We start from the raw sequence: 26,364 nt of genomic DNA on the forward strand, positions 1-26,364 counted from the left end.
CAGCACTTTGGGAGGCCGAGACGGGCGGATCACAAGGTCAGGAGATCGAGACCATCCTGGCTAACACGGCGAAACCCCGTCTCTACTAAAAACACAAAAAATTAGCCGGGCGAGGTGGCGGCGCCTGTGGTCCCAGCTACTCGGGAGGCTGAGGCAGGAGAATGGCGGGAACCCGGGAGGCGGAGCTTGCAGTGAGCTGAGATCTGGCCACTGCACTCCAGCCTGGGCGACAGAGCGAGACTCCGTCTCAAAAAAAAAAAAAAAAAAAAAAAAATACTGCATTTTAAATACAGTCTTGGTGTGAAAATGGACTAATATATTCAGAAACCATTATCTGTTATTCTTTAATGGCAATCTCTGAATGCTTGTAATTTCCTTCTTTTCCAAAGGATTACTGTAGACCCAAATTTTCATCATTGGAGTGTAGCACATTCAGAAAGTACACCAATTGCAAGTATACGGTACAAAATTATGATCAGCTATGAACATGTACAAATAACCCCCATTAGGACAAGAAATAGAACATGAATAGCAACCCTGAAGCCCCTACCTGTCCCTCCCAGTCATTACCCCGTCTCTCCTCTCAAAAAGTAATCATGATAGATTTAAAAAAAAAAAAAAAAAGGTCAACTTTTGTTTTTTCAACTCGATGTAATTTATTGGGCAACTATTATATACCTGGTACTGAAGATACAGGCAGTGAACAGAGTAAATACGGCCCCTGCCTGTGGAGCTCACTGATGGGAAATACAACTGTACATCAGTCTTTGAAAGTGATTATTGTGCTGAGTCAATGGATTCAGAGGGACAGGGGGCTCTGAAAAATAGTTACTGCTTCTTTAGGAGTTTACTTAAAGAGACACAATTAGGAGAAAGGGTAAAAACAAATATATGGATCAGTAAAGAGCTATGATATCAAATGTCAACTTAGGGGATTTTATTTTATTCTGTTTTAGGGACAGAGTCTTGACCTGTTGCCTAGGCTGGAGTGCAGTGACACGATCATGGCTCATTGTAGCCTCAGCCTCCCAGGCTCAGGTGATCCTCCCACCTCAGCCTCCCAAGTAGCTGGGAGAAAAGGCTTGCACCACCACACATGGCTAATTTTTGTATTTTTTGTAGAGGTGGGGTTTTGCCATGTTGCTCTGACTGGTCTCAAACTCCTGGGCTCAAGTGATCCTCCCACCTCGGCCTCCCAAAGTGCTGGGGTTATAGGTGTGAGCCACTCACCCAACCTATTACAAATACTTTGAATGAAAGCAAGGAAATATTGGTAGGTGAATTATACTTGTGTACTAAAATAAAATTTTTAAAATTATCCAATAGGGACTTGAATGATTATTTTCACATATGGCCCAAGGAAACTCATACAAATTCTACTTTGGAAAGGAAGGGATGGCAATATTAATTTCAAAGTGCAATTTAAGGAAAAAGTGTTAAATGACCCTACAAAGGTTGTTTACACATGCAGTCAATTTGAGAAAATATACGTCTTCTGAAGAGCATTTGTAAATTCCATGTGTCCACGGTGGACCCCAATATGAGAAATGCTGATTCAAATGATTTATCTATTTGTCTGTTTATCTAAATGGTCACGGTCCTTTTTTTTTTTTTTTTTTTCCCCGAGACGGAGTTTCACTCTTGCTGCCCAGGCTGAAGTGTGATGGCGTGATCTCGGCTCACTGCAACCTCCACCTCCCAGGTTCAAGCAATTCTGCCTCAGCCTCCCGAGTAGCTGGGATTACAGGCATGCACCACCACGCCTGGCTAATTTTGTATTTTTGGTAGAGATGGGGTTTCTCCATGTTGAGGCTGGTCTCGAACTCCTGACCTCAGGTGATCCGCCCACCTTGGCCTCCCAAAGTGCTGGGATTACAGGCATGAGCCACCGCGCCTGGCCTAAATGGTCACAGTTCTTTACTCTTTTCATATATCGGTGCTGTTTGCAATGTGACTTTGTATCTCCTCTTATTAAGAGGTGGAGTCTTTGAATCTAGGCTGGCTTTGTGATTTCTTTGGCCAACAGAAAGTAGCAGAAGTGACAGCTTTCCAGTTTTCAGTCTAGGCCTCAGAGGTCTTGTTTGCTTCCTCTTTTTTTCCTGGACCTTTGCTTCTGCCATGTCAACAAGCCCAAGCTAACCTGCTGGAGGACCAGAGACCACATGGAAGAGAGCAATGAATCACCCACTGACAGCCAGCCAACTCCTAAACATGTGAGTGAGCCCAGCCTATATCAGCAGAGCTGCCTACCCTATGAAAAACTGACTATAGAAGCGTGAATGAGCCCAGTTGAGATGAGAAAACCCACTATAAACTGACTTACAGAGTCATGAACAATAGTAACTGCTTATTTAAGCCATTGAGATTTGAAGTAGTTTGTTACACAGTAATAGGTGTGATAAATATTAAAAACTTTGTACCCTACAGAAAATACCTGTCCTTTTTAAATGGCTGTAAAAATTTATGAAATCGATTCTAGGGTTATCATAAAGGAACCTTAATAGATTCTTTCAAATAGAAACTATATAGATAACTTTTTAAAATCATACTGCCTTAGAACTGGAAATTTGTTCCTTTTTAAAAAAGGTTTAAATATAATTGAAGCTACTTGATAATTGAACACTCCTAACTCTTGATTCTTTGGGGGGAAAAGGATCATTAAAGTGGACATGACCTATGAATTCAATCAAATACAAATGAAAAAATTCTATGTGGGAAAAGGGCATACAGGGAAGATTAAGAATCCTATGTAGTTAAAAAAAAAAAAAAATCCTTCGTAGGAATGTGCTGTTGTTATAGCCAACCTGGAAGTACATTTCTCAGAATTCCCTTCTCTGTAGAGTTGTGGGTTAGAATTGGCTGAAAGATGAATAGTATCTGGGAGTTGGAAGTGATGCTCTCGCAATCATTTTGGCATCCTGATACCTATTGTAGTGGTAACTCAGTCGAAGACACCATGCTAAAGCAGAAGCATCCCATGTCAGCATCTTGTAAGACTAATGTAGGAAAAATGAATTATTAAAAGAATATTGGATGACTCAAAGAATTCTTAAGTGGCCCAAGAACTAGATTTTAAAGCTACGTAGCCAGAAGCAATGCAATCAGGTGACATAGGAAGAAAACCATACCTCCTCACAATAGGACTGTTCTAGTGGAAAGGCTAGGATTCCACCATAGCTGCTCCTGAAGGGCCAGATGCCTGTGTATTGTCTGGATATAACAGACTCTGTAATCTCCTACTCTGTGACCACCTCCTCTCATTGTTCTCTTCCATCTCTGAATCAGTGTGGGCATAAATGACTGGCATATATTATAGGAATGAACCTTAGTTGTAAGTACAGAAATGTACTTTTTAGTTTTCTAAAGCATGCCAATGTCCTCCAGTCAGAGACCACCACAAATACAACTCTAGTTGAACAAGTTGGGTTAGTACAGCGAGGGAAAACATACACCATGGGGAGCTATGGGGTGTCTCAATAAGAGGTGTTAGAACCTATTATAGGATTTGGGCATTGGTTAGGTGATTTGTGGAGGGGCTAAGGAAGCAGATTTTCTTTCTAGATTGGATGCTGTTAGAAAGCAGATGCAATTCTATGATTATCTCAAGTTTTATCAAGAGGGAGGACAAATGAGAGTGAAAAAGGGGGTAAGTGGTAAAGAGTTAACAGTTACTCATTTTGGCCGAGAGAGAGGAACGTTTGCTATTTTGTGAGGGGCACAGTGAACTTATTTTTGCCTGAGCTTCAACAAAATGATGGTGTGGACTCGTCTTATCTTACTGAATCATGATCTCAGAGCAACTTTGTCTGGCTTTGATATTCTGTGACATGGTTTATGTCCAAGAGAGGGCAGCATGGCCTTGCTGTGAGTGCCTGGCCAGCTTCTGAATGTCAAGGGCTGCTCTTTTCTTTCTCAAATGCAAGAGAATAGAATTGTTGAATAAGCTGATTTATTGTTTCTGCCACAGGTATCACCATACTTAAAGTGAAGCTCTGGTGTTTCCCGCTAAGTTCAGGTACAAGACAAGTATGCCGACTATCCGTGATCATTTAATGTTTTCTGAAAGTTTAGCCAAAACAGTAAAACAAATGAAATAAGAGAAAAATCTTTGGAAAGGAGGCGGCAAATTATTATTTACATATAATTGCCTATCTAGCAACCCAACAATGTCAACAGAAAAAATACTAGAAGTAAGTAGAATTCAATAAGGCAGTTGGTTACAAAATCAATATGCAAATATATATATATATATATATATATATATATATATATATATATGTATGTATGTTTGTTTTTTTAAGAGACAGGGGTCTCACTGTTTCTGTTGCCCAGGCTCAAGCTCTGGGGCTCAAACCCTCCCACTTCAGCCTCCCACGTAGCTGGAACTACAGGCACGTGCCACTGTGCCTAGCTAATGCTTATCTTTCAAAATCAACAAATCTAAAGAAAAGATAATTTTTAAAGGTATTAAAAATAGAAACTAAAATATAAAATACCTAGGAACAAACTTACAATAAGTACGCAGGACCCATAGAAATAGAACTGCAAAATTTTACTGAGGGATTTGAAAGAAGACTTAAATAAATGGTAGGGCATACCTATTCTTGAATGGCATAACTCAAGAATTCAACCACTTCAATTCTCATAAAAATGTCAAAAGTATTTTTTTAACTAGACAATATAATTCTAAAGTCACCTGGGAAGCTTAATAAAGGGATGAAGAATTTTTGGAAGATTGAGGGGTGACTTACACTGCTAGAAAGAAAGGTTTGTTATTAAAGCAGCATGATTCTTATGTAGCCTCCCAGAGAGGCTCCAGTATATAGATTTGATACAGGATAAAGGTGGAATTGAAATATACTTACACTTCTGCTTAGGATATAGCTGCAAAGCTCATCACTCTCACCGTAACAATGAAAATGACAGGTAAATGACAAAATCATTACTTTTGTTGAGCCCGTGAGAAAGAATAGCTTCTGAGGCAACCAAGTAAGCTAATTTAAAAGAGAGACAAGTTCCTCCAAGGAGAGATGGGCTATGCAAACTAACTCTGTCAGAGCACAGCATGAGGGGCCACCACCACTTTTTTTTTTTTTTCCCCGAGACGGAGTCTCGCTCTGTTGCCCAGGCTGGAGTGTGGTGGCACGATCTCGGCTCACTGCAAGCTCCGCCCCCAGGTTCACGCCATTCTCCTGCCTCAGCCTCCCGAGTGGCTGGGACTACAGACACCCGCCACAGCACCTAGCTAATTTTGTGTGTTTTTAGTAGAGACAGGGTTTCACCATGTTAGCCAGGATGGTCTCGATCTCCTTACCTCGTGATCCGCCGGCCTCGGCTTCCCAAAGTACTGGGATTACAGGTCTGAGACACCGCGCCCAGCTGGGGCCACCACTTTTTAATTGGATTAGAAGAAATCAGGGAAATTGTTAAATGCTGTCAAAATCCATGTGTGGATTAGTGGGCATTTGTTTTATTATTGTTAGTGACACTGTGCAGCCTTCTGTGTATACGCCGTATTTTAAAGCAGGGAAAAAGTAAATTTGGGGTTCAAATGTAATTTCCTGCATTTTTACACACAGGGGAATTTAGGTACAGAGAGGCTGGGTCCACTGGTGAAGATCAATTACTCCCATTTCCCAGTTCAATTTTCCATTCCCTATCCAATGCTCTGCCAGCTAAAGCAGCCGCATGCTTTAGCACAAGTTAACAGACTCTGAACTTTTAAAATCAAGGCCAGTTTAAAAGAACTTAAGCTGCAGATATGAGATGTTTAATAAAAAATGAACACATATGGGCGAAATTTATCTCACTTGGGATGGAGAACGCTTTTTATAAAGCAAAGGCAGAAGCCATAAAGAAAAAGATGAACATCTTAGGAGTATTAAGAGATATATCTGGATGATAAGATTATAGGCAACCTTTACTTTTACTTTGTGTGATTTTTCTATATTTTTGTTGTTTTCTAAGTGAAATATATATTACCTGGGTAATTAGAAAAAAATAATAAATTTAAAAATAAATATCACTTGGAGTACCATCAGCAGACCCAGGAATGGAAGAATGCAGGTAACTCAGGAGAAATATGTGCGTTTTGGCAGCTGTCATTACCTTGAGTTTTCACATAAAACCTTAAGTTTTATAGGTGGAGAGAAAAACCAGGGGATAGCACCTGATTAAGTGGCATTAAGTGGATGCTGGTGAAAAGGTGACCACATTAGAATGTTGAAATATGATGAAATTGTAGCGCAGGCCATCTTTAGATGTGCAGGTTGTGACCTGAGCAGAACTGTCTTCTGACCCATCCCTGCTCATCACAGATATTAAGAGTCTGAAGAAAGCTTGGCACCGGCAGGGTATAGAGAAATTAATAGGAAGTCTTGGTAAAGTCACAGAAGCAAGAGAAGCCCTTATACCCTCCACCCAGTGATTTAAAGTGGGAGAGAAGGAAAGAGAAGTCCCTTAGAGTTTATGCTTAGGCCTCAACTGACTTTCTTACTTTCTCTTTTTTTTTTTTTTTTTTTTTTTTTGAGACAGAGTCTCGCTCTGTCGCCCAGGCTGGAGTGCAGTGGCGCAATCTTGGCTCACTGCAAGCTCCGCCTCCCGGGTTTACGCCATTCTCTTGCCTCAGCCTGCCGAGTAGTTGGGACTACAGGCGACCGCCACCTCGCCCGGCTAGTTTTTTTGTATTTTTTAGTAGAGACAGCGTTTCACCGTGTTAGCCAGGATGGTCTCGATCTCCTGACCTCGTGATCCACCCGTCTCGGCCTCCCAAAGTGCTGGGATTACAGGCTTGAGCCACCGCGCCCGGCCGACTTTCTCACTTTCTATGTGGCTAGTTTCTTTTCTTTCCTTTCTTTCCCCTCTTTCTCCCTCTCTTTCATCTCGCTCTGTTACCCAGGCTGGAGTGCAGTGGCGTGAGCTCGGCTCACTGCAACCTCCGCCTCCCGGGTTCAAGTGATTACCCTGCCTCAGCCTCTTAAGTAGCTGGGGCTGCAGGAGTGCACCACCACACCCATCTAATTTCTGGTCGGGCTGGTCTCAAACTCCTGACCTCAGGTGATCCACCCACCTCAGCCTCCCAAAGTGCTGGGATTACAGGCGTGAGCCGCCGCGCACGGCCTAGTTACTTCTTTATATCCAAGTTCCCTGCTCTGATAAGATGGTGCAAAGTGAGAGTGTTCAATGCGGCTTTTCTCTTAATGACTTGTTTTCCCATAAGCCAACAGTGTTGATTGTGTTAATGGAGAGGATTTGCAAGCCCATGACTAAGTGACTAAGTGAAGAGTACAGACGTCTACGTCCATAAAACCTTGGCTTGATTTTTACTCCCCTCTCTGCCCTCTTTTCTAATATTTTTCTGCACTGTTAAAACCCTCCAGTGGCCTTCCACAGGTGTCAGGATAAAGTTTAACCTTCTTGTCTTACGAAGACCTGCTTTTCATTATAACATCAATGCTCATTACCACATACTTCAACCATACCAAATGAGCTCTGAATACCTATGGTCTCTTATTTCATGTCTCTGGGCATTTACAGTCTTGCTAATATTACCAGATGCCTACTATGTGCCTGGCACTCTGCTAAATGTATGCTCTTCCTCCTCATAACAATCCTTTCTTGTTGGCTTGAATACTTGAATATTGTTTCCATTTAACAAATGAGAAACCTAATGTTCAAAGAAATTAAATAATTTATCTAAGGTCACACAGCTAGTAAGCAGCAGAGCCAGAATTTAAACCTCTGTTTGACTCCAAAGTCTGAATTCTTTTTCAAAAAGATTATGGTAAACTATACATCACATAAAATATACCATCTTAGCTACTTTAAAGTGTATAATTCTATGGCAGTAACTACATTTACATTGTGCAGCCATCACCACCATCCATCTCCAGAACTTTTAAATCTTCCCCATCTGAAACTCTGTATCCATCAAACAATAACTCCTCATATCCCCTCCCAAGAACCCCTGACCACCACCATTCTACTTCTGTCTCTGTGTATTTGACTACTGTAGGCACCTGTTATAAATGGAATTATACAATATTTGTCCTTTTGTGACTGGCTTATTTCATTTAGTGTAATGTCTTCAAGATTCATCCATATTGTGGCATGTGTCAGAATTTTTTTTTTTGAGGCAGAGTCTCCCTCTGTCACCCAGGCTGGAGTGCCGTGGCATGATCTCGGCTCACTGCAACCTCTGCCTCCTGGGTTCAAGCGATTCTCCTGCCTCTGCCTCGAGAGTAGCTGGGATTACAGGTACCCACCACCATGCCCAGCTAATTTTTGTATTTTTAGTAGAGAGAGGTTTTCACCATGTTGGCCAGGCAGGTTTTGAACTCCTGACCTCAAGTGATCTGCCTGCCTCAGCCTCCCAAAGTGTTGGGATTACAGGTGTGAGCCGCTGCACCCAGCCCAGAATTTCTTTCTTAAAGCTGGATAATATTCCATTTTATGTATATACCACATTGTCCATCTGCCGATGGACACCTGGGCTGCTTCTGCCTTTTGGCTGTTGTGAATATTGCTGCTATGAGCACGGGTGTGCAAATACCTCTCTGAGTCACTGCTTTCACTTCTTTTTAGTATATACTCAGCAGTGGAATTGCTGAGTCATGTGATAATTCTGTGTTCAATTTTTTTGAGGAACCTCCATACTGTTTTCATGGTGGCTGCACCATTTAATATTCCCACGAGCGATGCACTAAGGTTCCAGTTTTTCCACAATCTTGACAACGCTTTGTATTTATTTATATTTTTATACTAGCCATCCTAAAGGGTGTGACGTGGTATTTCACTGTGGCTTTGACTTGCGTTTCCCTAGTGATTAGTGATGTTGAGCATCTTTTCACATGAAGGCCTAAATTCCTAGGCCGGGCGTGGTGGCTCACACCTGTAATCCTAGCACTTCAGGAGGCCGAGGTGGATGGATCACAAGGTCAGGAGATCAAGCCCATCCTGGCCAACATGGTGAAACCCCGTCTCTACTAAAATACAAAAAATTAGCTGGGCGTGGTGGCAGGCACCTGTAGTCCCAGCTACTCAGGAGGCTGAGGCAGGGGAATTGCTTGAATTTGGGAGGTGGAGGTTGCAGTCAGCTAAGACTGCACCACTGCACTCGAGCCTGGTGACAGAGCAAGACTCTGTATCAAAAAAAAAAAAAAAAAACTTAAATTCCTAACCTCTGCTTATTTGGAAAATTAATGAAATTCAATTTTTACCAAAGTAACAAATGTACATAGTGATATGGTTTGGCTCTGGGTCCCCACCCAAATCGCCTCTTGAACTGTACTCCCATAATTCCCATGTGTTGTGGGAGGGACCTAGTGGGAGATAATTAAATCATTGTGGTGGTTTCCCCCATACTGTTCTCGTAGTAGTGAATAATTCTCATGAGATCTGATGGTCTTATCGGGGGTTTCCACTTTTGCATCTTCCTCATTTTTCTCTTGCCACTGTCATGTAAGAAGTGCCTTTTGCCTCCTGCCATGATTCTGAGGCCTTCCCAGCCATGTGGAACTGTTAAGTCCAATTAAACCTCTATTTTTTCCCCAGTCTTGGGTATATCTTTATCAGCAGTGTGAAAATGGACTAATACACATAGTTAACACAATGAGATACTACTAACAGATTTATAGAAAAAAGTAATAGCACCCATTTCCCACCCCACACTAGCACCTGGTGTCCCTAAGACTGAGGTCATGTGTCAGGTGCCATTCTTTATTGTGCTGATGCAGCTTTTCTTATAATAATGAAAAACAGCTATTTCCTACAGCCATACCACTATTAAAGAGAAAAATAGAAAGGTTACCTGTTTCAAGGAAATTGGAAGAGCGCATTTAAAGAAAAATGATTTCTTTTGAGGCTGGGTGCGGTAACTTATGCCTGTAATCCAAGCACTTTGGGAGGCCAAGGCAGGTGGATCATGTGAGGTCAGGAGTTCGAGATCAGACTGGCCAACATGGCGAAACCCTGTCTCTACTAAAAATACAAAAATTAGCCGGGCGTGGTGGTGCACCCCTGTAGTCCCAGCTACTTGGGAGGCTGACGCAGGACAATTGCTTGAACCTGGAGGGGGCAGTGGTTGCAGTGAGCTGAGACTGTGCCACTGCACTCTAGACTGGGTGACAGAGAGAGACTCCATCTCAAAAAAAAAAAAAAAAATATTTCTTTTGAAACAGTTTCAAACTCTTAGGCAAGTTGTAAGAACAGTATATAGAACTTTGGCATACCCTTCATCTAGAGGTGCCGTTAACGTTTTGCTAATAGTCCCAGTAACACTCCTGATGGCAAAGGATCCTATCCAAAGTTTCATCAGCATTGCAGCCAGTTGTCCTTTTCTCTAGTTTCTTCCAACCTGGCATTGTTCCTCAGCCTTTTCCTGGCTTTCATGGCCTAGACAGGGGTGAAGATTATAGACCAGTCATTTTGTAGAATCTTCCTCTATTTGGTCTTGTCCTGTGTCCTCCTGGTTAGACCTAGGGTGTGCATTTTGGTAAGAATGTCACAGAGCTGTATTTTTTTCATTGCAACCCACTGGGTAGCACACGATGTCTATTTGGTTGCTGGTTTTTTCACTCGATTACTAATTAGGCTGGCATCTCCCAGGTGTCTACTGTAAAATTATTCTTTACTCTCTTTGTAATTAATAAGGATCTTGTGAGGAGAGACTTTGAGACTCTGTAGATATCTATTTCCTCATCAACTTTTCACTGACTAGAGTTTTAGCATCCATTGATTTTTCTTGACTGAATTATTACAGTGAGGTTGCCAAATGTTGATTTTCTGTTATCATTCCTTCTTCATCTATTAGTTGTCTTTCTACTATGAAGAAAAGCTTTCTCCTCTCATGTATTTATTCATTTATTCTTATCGGTATGGATTCATGGGTGCTTTATTTAATGGATTGTAATCTGTTACTGTCATTATTTATTTTAATGGTCAAAATTTCCCATATTTGGCCAGTGGGCGCCACTTCAAATTAGTTCCTGTGTCCTTTGTATGTTTCTCCATCATTGAGCACTACCTTACTTTATGACTTAAAAAGATGTTCCAGGCTCATCTTACTCATTCTCTGGAGTCAATGATTTGAAGACAGCAAATTTATTTGTAGAAATAGGACTATCCCTAAATGTTTAAAATGCAAAAACAGAGTGTGTTATCCAGTCTTTTTCATGTTCATACACTACCATCCAAATTTCACCTCTGTATTACTGCCAGATTATGAGTCACCCAGATTTGAGATTTCACCCCTGCATTACTGCCAGATTTGTTAGGTATCAACCCCAACAGAAGAGGTGTGCATTTTATTGGCAATTAAATATTAGCTGTGAACTTGAGCATTCATGAGGGGGAACACAGAAAGGACTGAACACTGATTTATGTTGCAGAATAGTTTGGTTTCCTCCTCTCAGATACTCAAGAGGCTGCCAGCATAGGAGCTCTGTCTAGAGAGAACAGTTTTTACATGTTTCTCTTTAATGGTAATAGAAGCAAAACTACTGTTGTGAAAAGACACTGGGTTTAGACTACACCATATGGCCCCGAGAGGTGTTCATCACTATAGACTGTAATGGCTGAACTCAAAATAGCCCATATTTCTGCATTGATGGAGAATTAGCTACTGACTGCCAGGAAACACCCATTGTAGCAGCTCTTCAGCCATGTAATTTAAAATAATTACTAATTAAATGAAAATAAAAGAGAGTCCATAATAACAATAATAATCACTGTAGCATTGGTCATTACCCAAGTACTGTTTGTTGGAGTGTTACCTAGGGGAACATCTCTTGCAGAAGGGTGGAAGAACTGTGGAAGGAGCTGGGGGCTTTGTTGTTACTGCTTAGGTAGGGAATCAGGACCGCTCCAGAGTGCTTGGCAACCATAGTCCTAATTTGATATTCCATCCATATTGCCAATCTCATGTTGTTTCAAGGAATTTGTTCACTAATACAGAAGGCAGCATGCCATTAAAAACCAAGGAACAGCAACAGCTGTGTGGCACTCGTCAACAGATTTATATCATTGCAGGAAACAACTCAAGCAATTACCTTGTCTTTGACAAGCATCACTCTTATCCCCATCTCAGGAAAAGTGAGGCCCTTTTGCAAGAGGACCTTTGAGTGTATATGACCAACATTAAGTGGTTATGACAGGACGTATGGAATAGTGTACGTAGAGCCAGTTTCAGATAACTGTCCAGAGGCCTGTCTGTGTACCTAAGAAAGTAAAAGGTGGAGGCTATCTGGTTAAAGGAAGGCTTTCTGTTTTTATTGTTTGGGTGATCTAAAATAACATGCATTTCTTTACATATTCATTCACCCAGTGAATGTTTGAGTGCTACTATGCACCAGATATTGTTCTAGGTGCTGGGAATATTAAGATAGGCATGGTTGCCATCCTCAGGAATCTGACAATTCACTGGCTAGGGAGGAATATACAAATACAGACATGTAAAAAGTACCATGGAAGAAAAGAAGGGAGGGCTTGGGAGGATAGCAGGGGGACTCTTTCATCAATGTGGCATCTGTGATGGGCCCTTTGAGGAAGGGCCATTTTTGCTGAGGCCTGAAGTCAAAGGAGAGATTAGCCAGGAAATCGATTAGGGGAGAATATTCCAGGCAAAGGCAGTGCCATGAGCAAAGGCCCCAAATGAAGATGACCTAGTTCACTGGAGAAACTAAAAGCAGAGTGTATGGAGAAACACAGAAACACAGAGTCGGGGAAGATGCGGCACAAGGTACGAATAGGTCAACCGACTTCTGCGACAGGTGGTCTTGGAGAGGAGTCCAGATTTCACTCTAAGTGTAAAAGGAATCTTTGAAATTGGGGAGTGGCAGTGCCTGGTTGATGTCTGTAAAAGCTCAGTCTGGTCTCTGGTAGACAATGGCCTGTGAGGAGTGGGGCCTGAGCTGATGTCAGAAACCAGGTAGGAGGCCATTTAAGAATTCAGATTGGCCAGGTGTGGTAGCTCATGCTTGTAATCCCAGCACTTTGGGATGCTGAGGCGGGTGGTTCACGAAGTCAGATGTTTGAGACCAGCCTGGCCAATATAGCAAAGCCCTGTCTCTACTAAAAATACAAAGAATTAGCTGGGTGTGGTGGCAGGCGCTTGTAATCCCAACTACTCGGGAGGCTAGGCAGGAGAATCACTTGAACCCAGGAGGCAGAGGTTGCGGTGAGCCGAGATCCCGTCATTGCACTCCAGCCTGGGGGACAAGAGCGAAACTCCGTCTCAAAAAAAAAAAAAAAAAAAAAAAAGAAGAATTCAGGTAAGAAACGACTGTCCCTTGGACCAGGGAGACGGTAGGGGATGACAGGAAGTAGACTGACTGGAAATTCATTTAGGCAGTAGCACTGACTGGGGGTGGGCAGGAGTGCAGAGGTATCAGGGCAGGTTCCCAGATCTCTGGCTTGTGTGCAGGGTGAACGGATGTGCAGTATGCTGAGGTGGGAAGCATCAGAGGACAACTAGATCTGGAGATTAAAATACTCAGATTCGTTTATTGTGGTAAAATGAACATAACATAAAATTTACCATTTTAGACCAGATGCAATGGCTTACATCTGTAATCCCAGCATTTTCGGAGGCTGAGGCAGGAGGATCACTTAAGCCAGGAGTTCAAGACCAGCCTGAGTAACATAGTAAGACCCCCATATCCACCAAAAAAAAAAAAAAAAAAAAAAAGGGAAAAAAGAGCCTTGCCATTTTAACCATTTCTAAGTGTACAGTTCTGTTGCATTTGTTGTGCATCCTTCATTAACTGTCCATCTCCAGAACTTTACCATCTTTTCCAACTGAAACTCTGTACCCATTAAATAACTCCTTATTCCTCTTCTCTCCCTGTCTCTACTTCCTGTTCTATGAACTTGGATGCTTTAGATGCCCCACATAAGTGGAATCATACATTATTTGTCATTTTATGACTGGCTTATTTCACTTAGCATAATGTTCTCAAGGTTATTCCTAGTTGTAGTATATTACAGGATTTCCTTCCTTTTAAAGGCTGTGTGATGTTTCATTGCATGTACATATCACAGTTTTCTTACTTATTCATCCATAAATGAACTTTCAATGGCTGCCACCTCTTGGCTATTGTGAATAATGCTGCTATGAATATGGGTGAACGAATGTCTGTTTGATCCCCTGCTTCCACTTCTTTTGGGTATTTACCCAGAAGTGGGATTGCTGAATTATATGTAATATTTATGCTTAATTTTAAAATTTAATTTAATTTTAAAAATTGACAAATAGGCTGGGCGTGGTGGCTTACGCCTGTAATCGCAGCACTTTGGGAGGCCAAGGCAGGCAGATCACGAGGTCAAGAGATTGAGGCCATCCTGGCCAACATGGTGAAACCCCATCTCTACTAAAAATATAAAAATTAGCTGGGCATGGTGGCGCGAGCCGGTAGTCCCAGCTACTCGGGAGGCTGAGGCAGGAGAATCACTTGAACCTGGGAGGCGGAGGTTGCAGTGAGTCGAGATCGTGCCACTGCACTCAGCCTGGTGACAGAGCAAGACTTGTCTCAGAAAAAATAAAAAATTGGCCGGGCGCGGTGGCTCATGCCTGTAATCCCAGCACTTTGGAGGCTGAGACGGGCTGATCACGAGGTCAGGAGATCGAGACCATCCTGGCTAACACGGTGAAACCCCGTCTCTACTAAAATACAAAAAAAATTAGCTGGGCATGGTGGCAGGCGCCTGTAGTCCCAGCTACTCGGGAGGCTGAGGCAGGAGAATGGCGTGAACCTGGGAGGCGGAGCATGCAGTGAGTTGAGATCACGCCACTGCACTCCAGCCTGGGCGATAGAGCGAAACTCTGTCTCAAACAAAACAAAATAAAGCAAAACAAAACAAAAACACAAATAAAAAATTGACAAATAATAGTTGTATATACTTATGCAGCACAATGTGGTGTTTTCTTATATGTGTGCATTATGGGATGATTAAATCAAGCTAATACACATATCCATCATCTCACATACTTATTTTTGTGTGTATGTGTGCTTTAAACATTTAAAACCCACTCACTTAGCAATTTAAAAATATACATTGCATTATTATTAACTATAGTCACCATGGTGTGCAATAGATCTCAAAAACTCACTCTTCCTGTCAAGCTGAAACTTTGTACCCTTTGACCATCTATGCATCTACATTTAATTTTTTGAGGAATCACCACACCATTTTCCACAGTGTTGTACCATTTTATATTCCCGTTAGCAGTGCACAAATGTTCTGTTTTCTCCACCTTCTTGCCAACACTTAGAATTTTGTTTTTCTTTAATAATTATCCTAACGCATGTAAATGGTACCTCATTGTGATAAAACATAAAAATTTTTAGATATTAAATTTGAGATGCCTGATAGTCACAGTTGAATATTTCAGCCAGGATTTCGGAAGAAAAGTCTTCTGGTCAGTTTGAATTCCATCAATGAAGGTGTGCAGAGAACTCTTATGAATAACTCATCATGACCAGCTCAGTAGATCATGCCTGTGATCCCAACAATTTGGGAGGCTAAGGCTGACAGATCACTTGAGCCCAGGAGTTCGAGGATAGTCTAGGCAGCATGGCAAATCGTCATCTTTACAAAAAATATAAAAATTAGCCAGGCATGGTAGCATATGCCTGCAGTCCTAGCTACTCAGGAGGCTGAGGTGGGAGGATTGCTTAAGTCCAGGAGGTTGAGGCTGCAGTGCGCTGAGATGGCACCACTGCACTCCAACCTGGGTGACAGAGTGAGACCCTGTCTCTGAAACAAAATAAAAATCAATACCTAACTCATTATAGTGGACCGCCCATGTTTGTTCTTAAGACTTCCTATTCCTACGAGTGTGTCCACCATTTGAGAATGTGAACATTTGGATATTTGAGTTCATTTCTGGTGAACAAATAGTTTTTTGCACCAGGTTCTTCCCTTTCTAATCCATGTTGTTCTCACTCCTGTGGAAATTAATGAAGAATAATTAAATGTCAGATGCAAGTAAAAGTGGTAAAAAGCTTCAGAAAGTAAGAGTTTACTGTCATTTTCTTGGTAGGCTGAAGTCAAGTTGTTTTAATAATCTTTTAGAGTGAATGGAAAGCATTTTTGTTTGTTTTTCCTTCTTTATAACAAAGAAAATTCAGTTTTAAAGTATTTTTCAATTTCTGAGCTTTCTTTCATTCTCCGATTTCTTTGCTTCTCAATGGGATAATATAAACCAATTTTCTGTTGTCTATTATTCATCAAAGCTGTCGATTTACCCTGAACAGAACGAAGAGAAGGATGTTATTAAAATAAAACAGTTTCCAATTGAGCTGCTAATAAATGCTGAAATGCATCTACATTTCTCCTATTGATTATCTCCTGCCGACAAAGGCAAACATGAGCTTGTACAGCATGCCGTCCGTGGAAATGAGAGATTTAATTAGATGAAAACCGAATGAGCTGGAAGATCTACTGCACTCAGTCAACAAGCGATTGTTATTCATAATTGGCTGTTTAAAAGGTCCCTGCTTATTGAGCCTTTTTCACTTAAAAAATTCCCTACAGTGCATTAAGACGAACGCAATCGTTAGTAAACTTTCCCCTGTGCATTTTACAAGCTCAGCGTCGTGGACTAGAATGAGCCCTGTCAGGCCATACATCAGGCGTAATAGAACATCTTGAAATTGGGAATTAGCAAACAAAAGCAGGGAGATAGTTTCCTCTCCATCTAGCCCCATGTCCAAATGCTGAAGGTGGAAAAAGAGGCGTTAGTGGAAGAGAGGTAAGAAGAGGCCCATAAACTCAGGGAGTGGGATTCTTTAGAACGCACTAGCTCTGCAGGTGCCTGCATTTAAAATTTAGTGTCTGGTAAATGCACTGATATTTAGTGAGGGGAGTATATTACAAAGTCGGTATTCATTTCACCAGGAGGATTTCAGACACCTCTCAGGTTCCCTGCTCTTCAAGACACAGTGGGGAAAAGAAAGATGGATAGAATTGTTGCCTGTGGCAGCCATGTGCCATTTAGCCTATACAAATGTTCCTTCTTGGAATCCCAAGCAAGTCACGAACCTTTGAAGGCTTTGGTTTCCTCATTCACACAATGGGGATATCGACTGCACCATTCTAATCCATTTGATATGAGGATTAAATGAGATAATGTAGGTAAAGCTTTTAGCACAGTGACTGGGAACATATAAGCCCTAAATGACTGTCAGCTATTAACAATAATAATTCACCTTCCACATCTACAGGCTCTTAAAGAGAAGACAGTATTTCCTCTGTTTCTTTTATTTCCCATAGCATCTTGCCCAATGCCTTACATTTTTTGCTCTCCATAACAATTTTTGAATTAAAAGGAATGTCAATCTCTCAATCTTGAGGTTCTTAGAGATTCACATAGGAGTTGACAATTGTTCAACAAATGCGTATTTAAAATCTGATTTTTAAATAAAATCTTAAGATACAGGATACCACTTTTTCACCCAGGCTGGAGTGTAGGGGCCTTATCTTGACTTCTCGGGCTCAAGGGATCCTCCGGTCTCAGTCTCTCAAGCAGCTGGGACTAAAGGTGCATGTCACCATGCCCAGCTAATTTAAGAAAACTGTTTCATTTTGTCTTTCTTATTACAAAAGAAGTGACAGCTGCTCCTTGGCAGAGACAGTGAAAACAGTGGTCAAGAGGGCAGATGTGTGGGAGCCGGACTGCCTGAATATGCATTTCTTTTCTCCCCACCAATAGAACTATTGGATTGTAGAGGAATAAATAAATTAATACATATACAACACTTGAAACAGTGCCTAGAATATAGCATGTGCCCAATAAATACTAGCTAGCACTGAACAAAATGCAACAAAAAACTAGAGATCGCTCATTCTCAGGATCTTGAGCTAACTGCTAAGAAACGCTTACTGAGACCATGTGAGTGACAGTGCTAGGCATTGTGGGACACATATTAATAGCCCATTGATTAAACTCTTAGTGACATCAGGCACTGTGCTCAGTGCTTTGCACATATTGTCTCATCTAATTTACACAACAATCCTATGAGGTAGGCATATTATTATCCCCTATTTTTGAGATGAGAAAACAGGACCAGAGGCTTAGTAACTTCTCCAAGGTCATACAGGTGGTAAATGATGGAGCTAAGATTCAAACACAAGTCTCTTTGATTCCAGAGTTAACCTTTATGCACATCCTTAGAAGCCTGATACTGAGTTAAGATCAGGCAGCTCAGATGAGAGACAAACATGATCTAATTGAGGTGGGAGAGCCAGCAGAGGACAAAAAAACCAGACAACTGTAATACATTTGCTCCACGCTATAACTGTGACTCTTATAATCAGGCCTCAGACTCTTTCTTAACAGTGATTTTGACATTTGAACAAAGCTGGCACATGAGATGAAACCCTTCTGCCATCCCTAGCACAAGCTTTGTATTAAATACAGACTGAAGAAACTCAGAGGGATTCTTCTGAGAAGCCTTTATGGAGTTCCTAATGATCAGGCCTGATTCTTTATGTCATATTACACTGCATTTATGTGGCACCAGAATCTTGAGGGTAGAATTTTTCTTTTTTTGAGATGGAGTTTTGCTCCTATTGTCCACGCTGGAGTGCAGTGGCATGATCTTGGCTCACTGCAACCTCTGCCTCCCAGGTTCAAGTGATTCTCCTGCCTCAGCCTCCTGAGTAGCTGGGATTACAGGCATGCGCTAGCATGCCCGACTAATTTTGTGTTTTTAGCAGAGATGGGGTTTCTCCATGTTGGTCAGGCTGGTCTCGAACTCCCGACCTTAGGTGATCTGCCCGCCTCAGCCTCCCAAAGTGCTGGGATCACAGGCATAAGCCACCAAGCCCAGCCCGAGGCTAGATATTTTTTAATATCTGGCCCCTTTTAGTCACCACTGCTATATAAAAACACTATGGTATGTTAGTTCTTGTTTCTCAAGTGTAATCTTGAATCAAGTGGAACAGATAAACAACGTCAATGAAAATATCTTTTGCAGACACTGGCAGGATTTATCCTTTTGGAAATGAGGAGATAAAAGATGCATAAATGTTTAATTTGACTTTGGATGTTAATGTAACCATTGAGCACACTTGGTCCCCAAGCAAATTAATTGCTACAAAATGAGAATAAATGGCACACAGTCTGTATTGAACTGTTGTCTGTTGGATTAGCCACCCCTCTGCATGGTATCACGGTAACCAAGATTGACGAGCAGCTGTGCTGCATTAAGCACATTGGAATCCTTGGAAAACCTGGGGCCCTGATCCTCTAGGTTCAGGTTGGTTCTTGGCATGTTGTGGAGTGAAAGTTGTTTGTGCAATGAAGGTTCCCTCTCCCTTGGGGAGGATATGCAAGACTTGACTCAGAAGTCCCAGTGTAAGCCTGGCCAACATGGCGAAATGCCGTCTCTACAAAAAGTACAAAAATTAGCTGGGTGTGGTGGTGCGTGCCCGTAGTCCCAGCTACCCAGAGGCTGAGGTGGAAGGATCAATTGAGTCTGGGAGGTTGAGGCTGCGTGAGCCGTGATTGCATCACTGCACTCCAGCCTGGGTAACAGAGCCAGACTCTGTCTCAAAAAAAAAAAAGAAAAAAAAAGGTCCCAATGTTAAGACTAGCTTCCCTAGTCCCTAGCTGTGTGACATTTAAAAGTCAAAGCCTCCCTGAGCTTTACTTGGTTTATCTGCAAAACAAAGTTGTGGCTAATAATTATATATATAGCATATATATATTTATATATAAATATGTATATATAATATATAACATATATAATATATAACACATATATTATATATTATATATAATTTATATATATTATATATAATTTATATATATTATATATAACATACATAATTTATATATATTATATATAACATACATAATATATATGATTATTAGCCACAACTTTGTTTATATATATAATATATGTAATATATATAATAACTTGTATTTTTAATTGTGGTAAAATACCTATAACTTAAAACGTATCATCTTAACCATTTTTAAGTTCACAGTTCAGTAGGCTAACAATTGTATTTAAGTATAATTTTAACTATACCAATATTACCCCCACTAGCCTGGCAGAATCATGGTGAGGGTCAACTGAGAAGGATGTGAAAATGCTTTGTAAGGTAAAATGTCCATTGCAGATATCAGTTGCTATGGTGGGCATGACTCCATTCTCTCTCTGTTTCCTGCTCTGGGGCTTGGACTTCAGATCCCTTCAGTTCTAACATTTTGTGGAAATGTTACTTCTTACCTGGTAGAGATTTCCATCTCAATAAGGAGTCAGGCTTTACACCAAAAGCGTGGAGTTTTCTCTAGTGAATCATCAGCATAATCATACACATAGCAGTTTGGTTACTTTTCTTGTCACCCTATGGAGGAAGCCATTGATGAAGTCTTCCTGGCTTGGTGATCCTGGTGTATCTCCATAGCCATATCTATTTATTTATTCAAACATATTTATCCAGTCCCTTCTAATTGTTAGGTCCTGTTTGAGGTCCTGGGAGCACAGCCTTGAACAAAAGAGACAAACTCCCTGTCCTCATGGAGCTTACCTTTCCTTGGGGAAGGCAGGCAACAAAGTAGATATAAAATATCAAGTAGGAAGTTCAGCTTGCAACTGAAGTCCTCTAGCCTCACTCTGGTGCTTTGAAACAAACAGGGCTTTCAGGAGCTGCTGATAAAGGAAGAGGATGCCAGCTGGTAGGCTGAGGCGGGAAGATTGCTTGAGGCTAGAAGTTGGAGACCAGCCTGGACAGCATAGTAAGACCCCTTCTCTACAAAAAATTTAAAAATATAGCTAGGCGTGGTAGTGCACGTCTGTAGTCCCAGCTGCTCGGGAGGCTCAGGTGGGAGGATTGTTTGAGCCCAGGAGGTGGAGGTGGAGGCTGCAATCAACTATGATTGTGCCATTGTACTTCAGTTTGGGTGACAGAGTGAGACCCTGTCTCAAAAAAAAAAAAAAAAAAAAAGGATGTCGAATTAGTTTAAAACAGGGCTGTGAAATTTGGTAAAGAGGGGACGACTCCGTTAAAAAGAAGAGGAAATAAACATTTCTTGAGGCTTTCTGATGTACCGGGCACCCAAATTACCATAATTCATTTATAATTTTGCATTCATTTGGATATTGGTCTAGCTGCCTTAATATAGAACAAAATAATAGTGGCTTTAATGAGGCAGAAGTTAATTTTTCTCTCAGATATACAAGTCTGGGCTAGTGAGTGGTTCTGTAGAGCAGAGCAGCAATATTTCCCTAGGTTATTCTAGAGCCTGGGCTCCTTGTATTCAGCTGATGCACTGTGTATGTCTCAGAGCACTGCTGCAGTGGATAGGGTCAAAGATGATGCACGCCACCCTTGATAATTGTGTTGCAGCCAGCAGGAAGAGCAAAGGGAAATGAGGGCATGCCCCCTAGTCTTAAGGGCGTGGCCTTGGAGTTATAGACATTACTTTCTCTTATATTTCATTAGCCATAGGGTTGTCAGATTTGGCATATAAAAATGCAGTACACCCAGTTAAATTTGAATTTCAATAACCATACTTTTTTGTACAAATGGGGCATACTTATACTAAAAAATTATTGGGCCAGGCACAGTGGCTCCCAGCACTTTGGGAGGCCGAGGTGGGTGGATCACTTGAGGTCAGGAGTTCGAGGCTAGCCTGGCCGACATGGTGAAACCCTGTCTCTACTAAAAATACAAAAATTGGCCGAGTGTGGTGGCATGCACCTGTAATCCCAGCTACTCGGGAGGCTGAGGCAGGAGAATGGCATGAACACGGGAGGCGGAGCTTGTAGTGAGCCGAGATCACACCACTGCACTCCAGCATGGGTGATAGAGCAAGACTCAATCTCACACACACACACACACACAAAAGTATTGGACTTTTAATTTGGGACATACTCGTACTAAAAGATTATTAGTTGTTTATCTGAAATTCAAATTTAACCCTTCATCCTGTATTTTATTTGGTAATGCTAATTGGCCAGAACCTGGTCACATGGACACACCTGGCTGCAAGAAAGCTTGGGAAATGTAGTCTTTAGCTGGATGGCAATGTGTCCAACTACAGCTTGGGGGTTTTTAATTACTGAAAGGGAAGCAGGGGAGAATGGATATGGGGGATGTGGTGGGATTAAGGATGTATATGAAGTAGGTACTAGCATCATCCTCACCTTGCAGATGAGGGAGACGCAGAGAGTCAGGACTGGAATCTAGGTCTGTGTCAGTTCACTGCTCTGCCAGGAGGTGGCGGGGAAGGCAGCTTTGAGAGATGGCGGGAGTTACTCAGCCAGCCCTTGATTCTGACATTGTGGCAGGAGCAAGAGGAAGAAGAACCCAGGCTGAAGAGGACCACTTTCTCCACCTTCTCCTGCACTCTTCTTAAACACTCAGTTCTGTCTGAGACCCAAGATCTAAGATAGTCTTGTTTGTTATTGGCTTCAATAGAATAAAATCTTGTCTCTTCCACCATGAAAAAAATAAAAAGAATACATGCTCCTGGAAGTTGGTAGCTGTGACAGCAATAGAAGTGTAAACTCTATGGCTAAGCACGGTGGCTTACGCCTGTTATCCCAGTACTTTGGGAGGCCAAGATAGGCAGATCACCTGAGGTCAGGAGTTGGAGACCAGCCTGGCCAATATGGCAAAACCCCATCTCTACTAAAAAAACAAAAAATTAGCTGGGCGTGGTGGTGCACACCTGTAATCCCAGCTACTTGGGAGGCTGAGGCAGGATAATTGCTTGAATCCGGGAGACAGAGGTTGCAGTGAGCCAAGATTGCACCATTGCACTGCAGCCTGGGTGACAGAGGGAGACTCTAAGAAAAACAAAAAAAAAAGGTGTAAACTCTAGGAAGAGGAAAGTGCCTTTTATTCTTTGTGATCCTCAGGCCCTGGGTTGTAAAGGAAAGAGGTTTTGGAATCATGAGGGATTCATACCTGGTTCTGAATCTATTTACCAGCTGAGCCTTGTTTTTTTGTATCTGCAAAGTGGGACCGTAACACAGCTGCTCCACATAATTGCCGAAAGCATTAAAAGCGAAAATGTGCTTGAATCTGAAGGCTCCAATAAGTGCGATTCATTTCCCTTTCTTCTGCACGAACAAGGCAGCCGTGGTCGAGTGGCTGCCTCTTCCACTCTGCACCTGCAGTATCATTTTGAGCAGCTCTGAAAATTTCCCCTACCTTCTCCAAACAAAAGGGAAAAAGAATTCATAGATAGGAATATGATAAATCAGGTTCAATACTCATTGCCATGGCTACTACATGAAGTACCGGAATCAGTTTCAAAAAAAAGGAGATAATTTATTATAAAGATGTAATACAGTTCAGAGCTCCGATGCTGAGGGTGAAGGCCAATGCGGGAGATAGTTCAATTATGTGCCTGTCCACTGAGGACCCTGTGCTCAGGTAGAAGTTGCTATTTGGACTGCTGACCTCCAATCAAAATCAGTCACATTTTTGACCCTCTTGATTCTGTCAAGCCAAGAGGATAAATATTGAATCACTGAGATTTCCTCATCATCTGCTCAGGAGAAGACATAATCCCTAGCTCATTGATTGAGTAGGTTTTGTTTAGAGTGGATGTGAGGTGAGTATAGGCAGAAAATTGGCCCGTCAAGGAGACAACAGCCAAGGGGCAGCACAATAGCAAAATGGGAAGTCAGGGTAGGCATGAAAAGGTGAATTATCTCCAGCCTGTGCTTTGGGAATTCATTCCCTATCTATAAAATGAGTAGCTCTCAACTATGTGCCTATGAGAAATCTCCTGGAGGAGATTCCATTTATATGTAATATCCGGAAGACGTAAATCCGTAGAGACAGAAAGCAGCTTAGTGGTTTCGAGAAGCTGGGGAGAAGGTGCAATGGGGAGTGCTGACCTGATGGGGCTTCCTTTAAGGGTGATGTAAAGGTTTTGGAACTAGATAAAGGTGGTGGTTGCACAGCATTGTGAGTGTACTAAATGCCACTAAGTTGTACCATTTAAAATGGTGAAATTTATGTTATGTGAATTTTATCTCAAAAAATAGAAACAAAAATAAACAAAACCTCTCTCAGATCCCTTTCAACCACATCGATGCTGTCAAGGCAGCCTCTGGAAAGATAAAGATAGTGGCTGGGCTCTGACCCTAGGGCAATGCCCAGGGCTAAGTGTTGTGGGGATGTGGGTAGTCCTCACTCCCTCTGACCTGTTCCTCTTCTTACCCCTCACAGAAGAACCCACAGGGCTGCCTGCACCAATGCCAAGTGGTTAAGAGCATGAGTTTTCTGGGGGCCTTAACCTAAGTGTGAATCCTGACCAGGCTACCGTTGATGGTGTGAATCTGGATGTTAGAGAACCTCTCTGAGCCTCAGTTTCCTCACTTGTCTAATGGGGATGAGAATATCATGCTTTTGTTAGCATGAACTAAGTGTGTAAAGCATGTAACACAAGGCAGGGAGTATTCCTACCATTCAATAAATGGTAGTGGCTATTATAAATAATAATTCTGTTATCTGTTGTATCTGCCTGAGCATAGTATTGATTGCCAAGATCCAGAGGTAGCAAGAAGTTTTGTCTTCAGCTAAATCCTTTAAACACAATCCCAAAGCCCAACAGCCTATTGCAGGGTGGGAGGAGTAGAGACTTGGCAACAATTGAAGATATTATTGTCGTAGTTTTTTTGTTTTGAAAAGATCTAATAAATAACGTTCTTCTTCCCTGTCTGAGTAAGTCTTAAACCAACTGAAAAATAAGACAAAAGGCAGCTGCTCAGGCAGCAGATGCTGGAAGCCAGGCCCTGGGCATCTTGCACTACAAATTTAGTGGCTTCAAGCAGAAGTTGGTGCGAGCATGGGCTTCGAAGGCCTAAAGCCCGCAGGGATTAAAGCCTGTAGTTTCCCTTCCCCTCCCCTCCCCTTCCCATCCCCTCCCCTCCCCCTCCCCTCCCCTCCCCTCCCCTCCCCTCCCCCTCCCTTCCCCTCCCCTCCCCCTCTCCTCCCCTTCCCCTCCCCTCCCCTTCCCGTCCCCTACACCTTCTCTCCCCCATCCCCTCCCCTCTCCCATCTCCTCCCTCCCCTCTCCTCCCCTCCCTCCCTCTCTCCCTCCCTCCCTCCCTCCTTCCTTCCTTCCTTCCTTTCTTCATGGAGCTTCGCTCTTGTTGTCCAGGCTGGAGTGCAGTGGTGTAAACTTGGGTCACTGCAACCTCCGCCTCCCGGGTTCAAGCAATTCTCCTGCCTCAGTCTCCCAAGTAGCTGAGATTACAGGCACCCGCCACCATCCCTGGCTAATTTTTTGTATTTTTAGTAGAGACAGGGTTTCACCATGTTGGCCAGGCTGGGCTCGAACTCCTGACCTCAGGTGATCCACCTGCCTCGGCCTCCCAAAGTGCTGGGATTACAGGTGTGAGCCACCGTGCCCAGCCAAGTCTGTGGTTTTCACAGAAGCACCACCTATATCATGTTTGCCACACCAACTAAACTGACCTTCAGTTCCACTGCATGTGAATCTGCTGGGAAAAACAAAGTTCTAGAACTGCAGAAGTTTTTCCAGAAATCTGACAGTGTGACCATCCACCTGAAACAAGGCCTGCCTGACCAAATGCATTACGGGACAGCCATGGGGCTGAACTGTGGGAGGGACCATCTACTACCTGATTGCCCTCTACATGCCTTCAGCCCCAAAACTAAGGAGTTAGTTAGGTTGCAGAGGACTAGTTTGCTTTTTGGTGTTAACCCTTTGAATTTTCCTTTTTCTTTTTTCTTTTTTTTTGAGATAGAGTCTCACTCTGTTGCCCAGGCGGGACTGCAGTGGCGCCATCGTGGCTCACTGCAACCTCCGCCTCCTGGGTTCAAGCCATTCTCCAGCCTCAGTCTCCCAAGTAGCTGGGAGTACAGGAGCCCGCTACCACACCCAGCTAGTTTTTGTATTTTTTAGTAAAGACAGGGTTTCGCCATGTTGGGCAGGCTGGTCTCAAACTCCTGACCTCAGGTGATCCTCCTGCCTCGGCCTCCCAGAGTGCTGGGATTACAAGAATGAGCCACCTTGCCCAGCGTGATTTTTCATTTTTCATTGTTTCTGTTAATTTTTTTTTTTTTTTACTTGGATGGCTTACTTAACATTATTGCAAGAAGAATAGAAAGATACGAAGACAGTGTTTCAGTTTGTTTAGGAAAAGCATATGGCTTCAGAGCTCATTCGATGGTTCAAACTATCATTTAAAGAAATGATGCCATGCTCGATGCTTGTGTTCCTGATTTCCCTGGTGGTTCTGGATGCAGGTTGCCCACGGGCTTATTCACGTCAGTCTGTGCTAAGGACCTTAGGGACTTGAGGTTGCATTTTTGAGCATGGGGTAGAGAAGCCTTTTTGGATTTGGATACAGCTGAAGAAAGAAGACA

The 26,364-nt window shown here is 42.4% G+C and overlaps 1 pseudogene; it reads left to right on the forward strand.

The window, feature by feature from the left end:
* Positions 1 to 16,712: 16,712 nt before the first annotated feature.
* On the forward strand, positions 16,713 to 26,057 carry LOC100428811 (cytochrome c oxidase subunit 7A2-like, mitochondrial pseudogene; annotated as a pseudogene).
* Positions 26,058 to 26,364: the final 307 nt, after the last annotated feature.

This window comes from Macaca mulatta, chromosome 6 (genome assembly GCF_049350105.2).
Source record: "Macaca mulatta isolate MMU2019108-1 chromosome 6, T2T-MMU8v2.0, whole genome shotgun sequence".
Lineage (NCBI taxonomy): Eukaryota > Metazoa > Chordata > Mammalia > Primates > Cercopithecidae > Macaca > Macaca mulatta.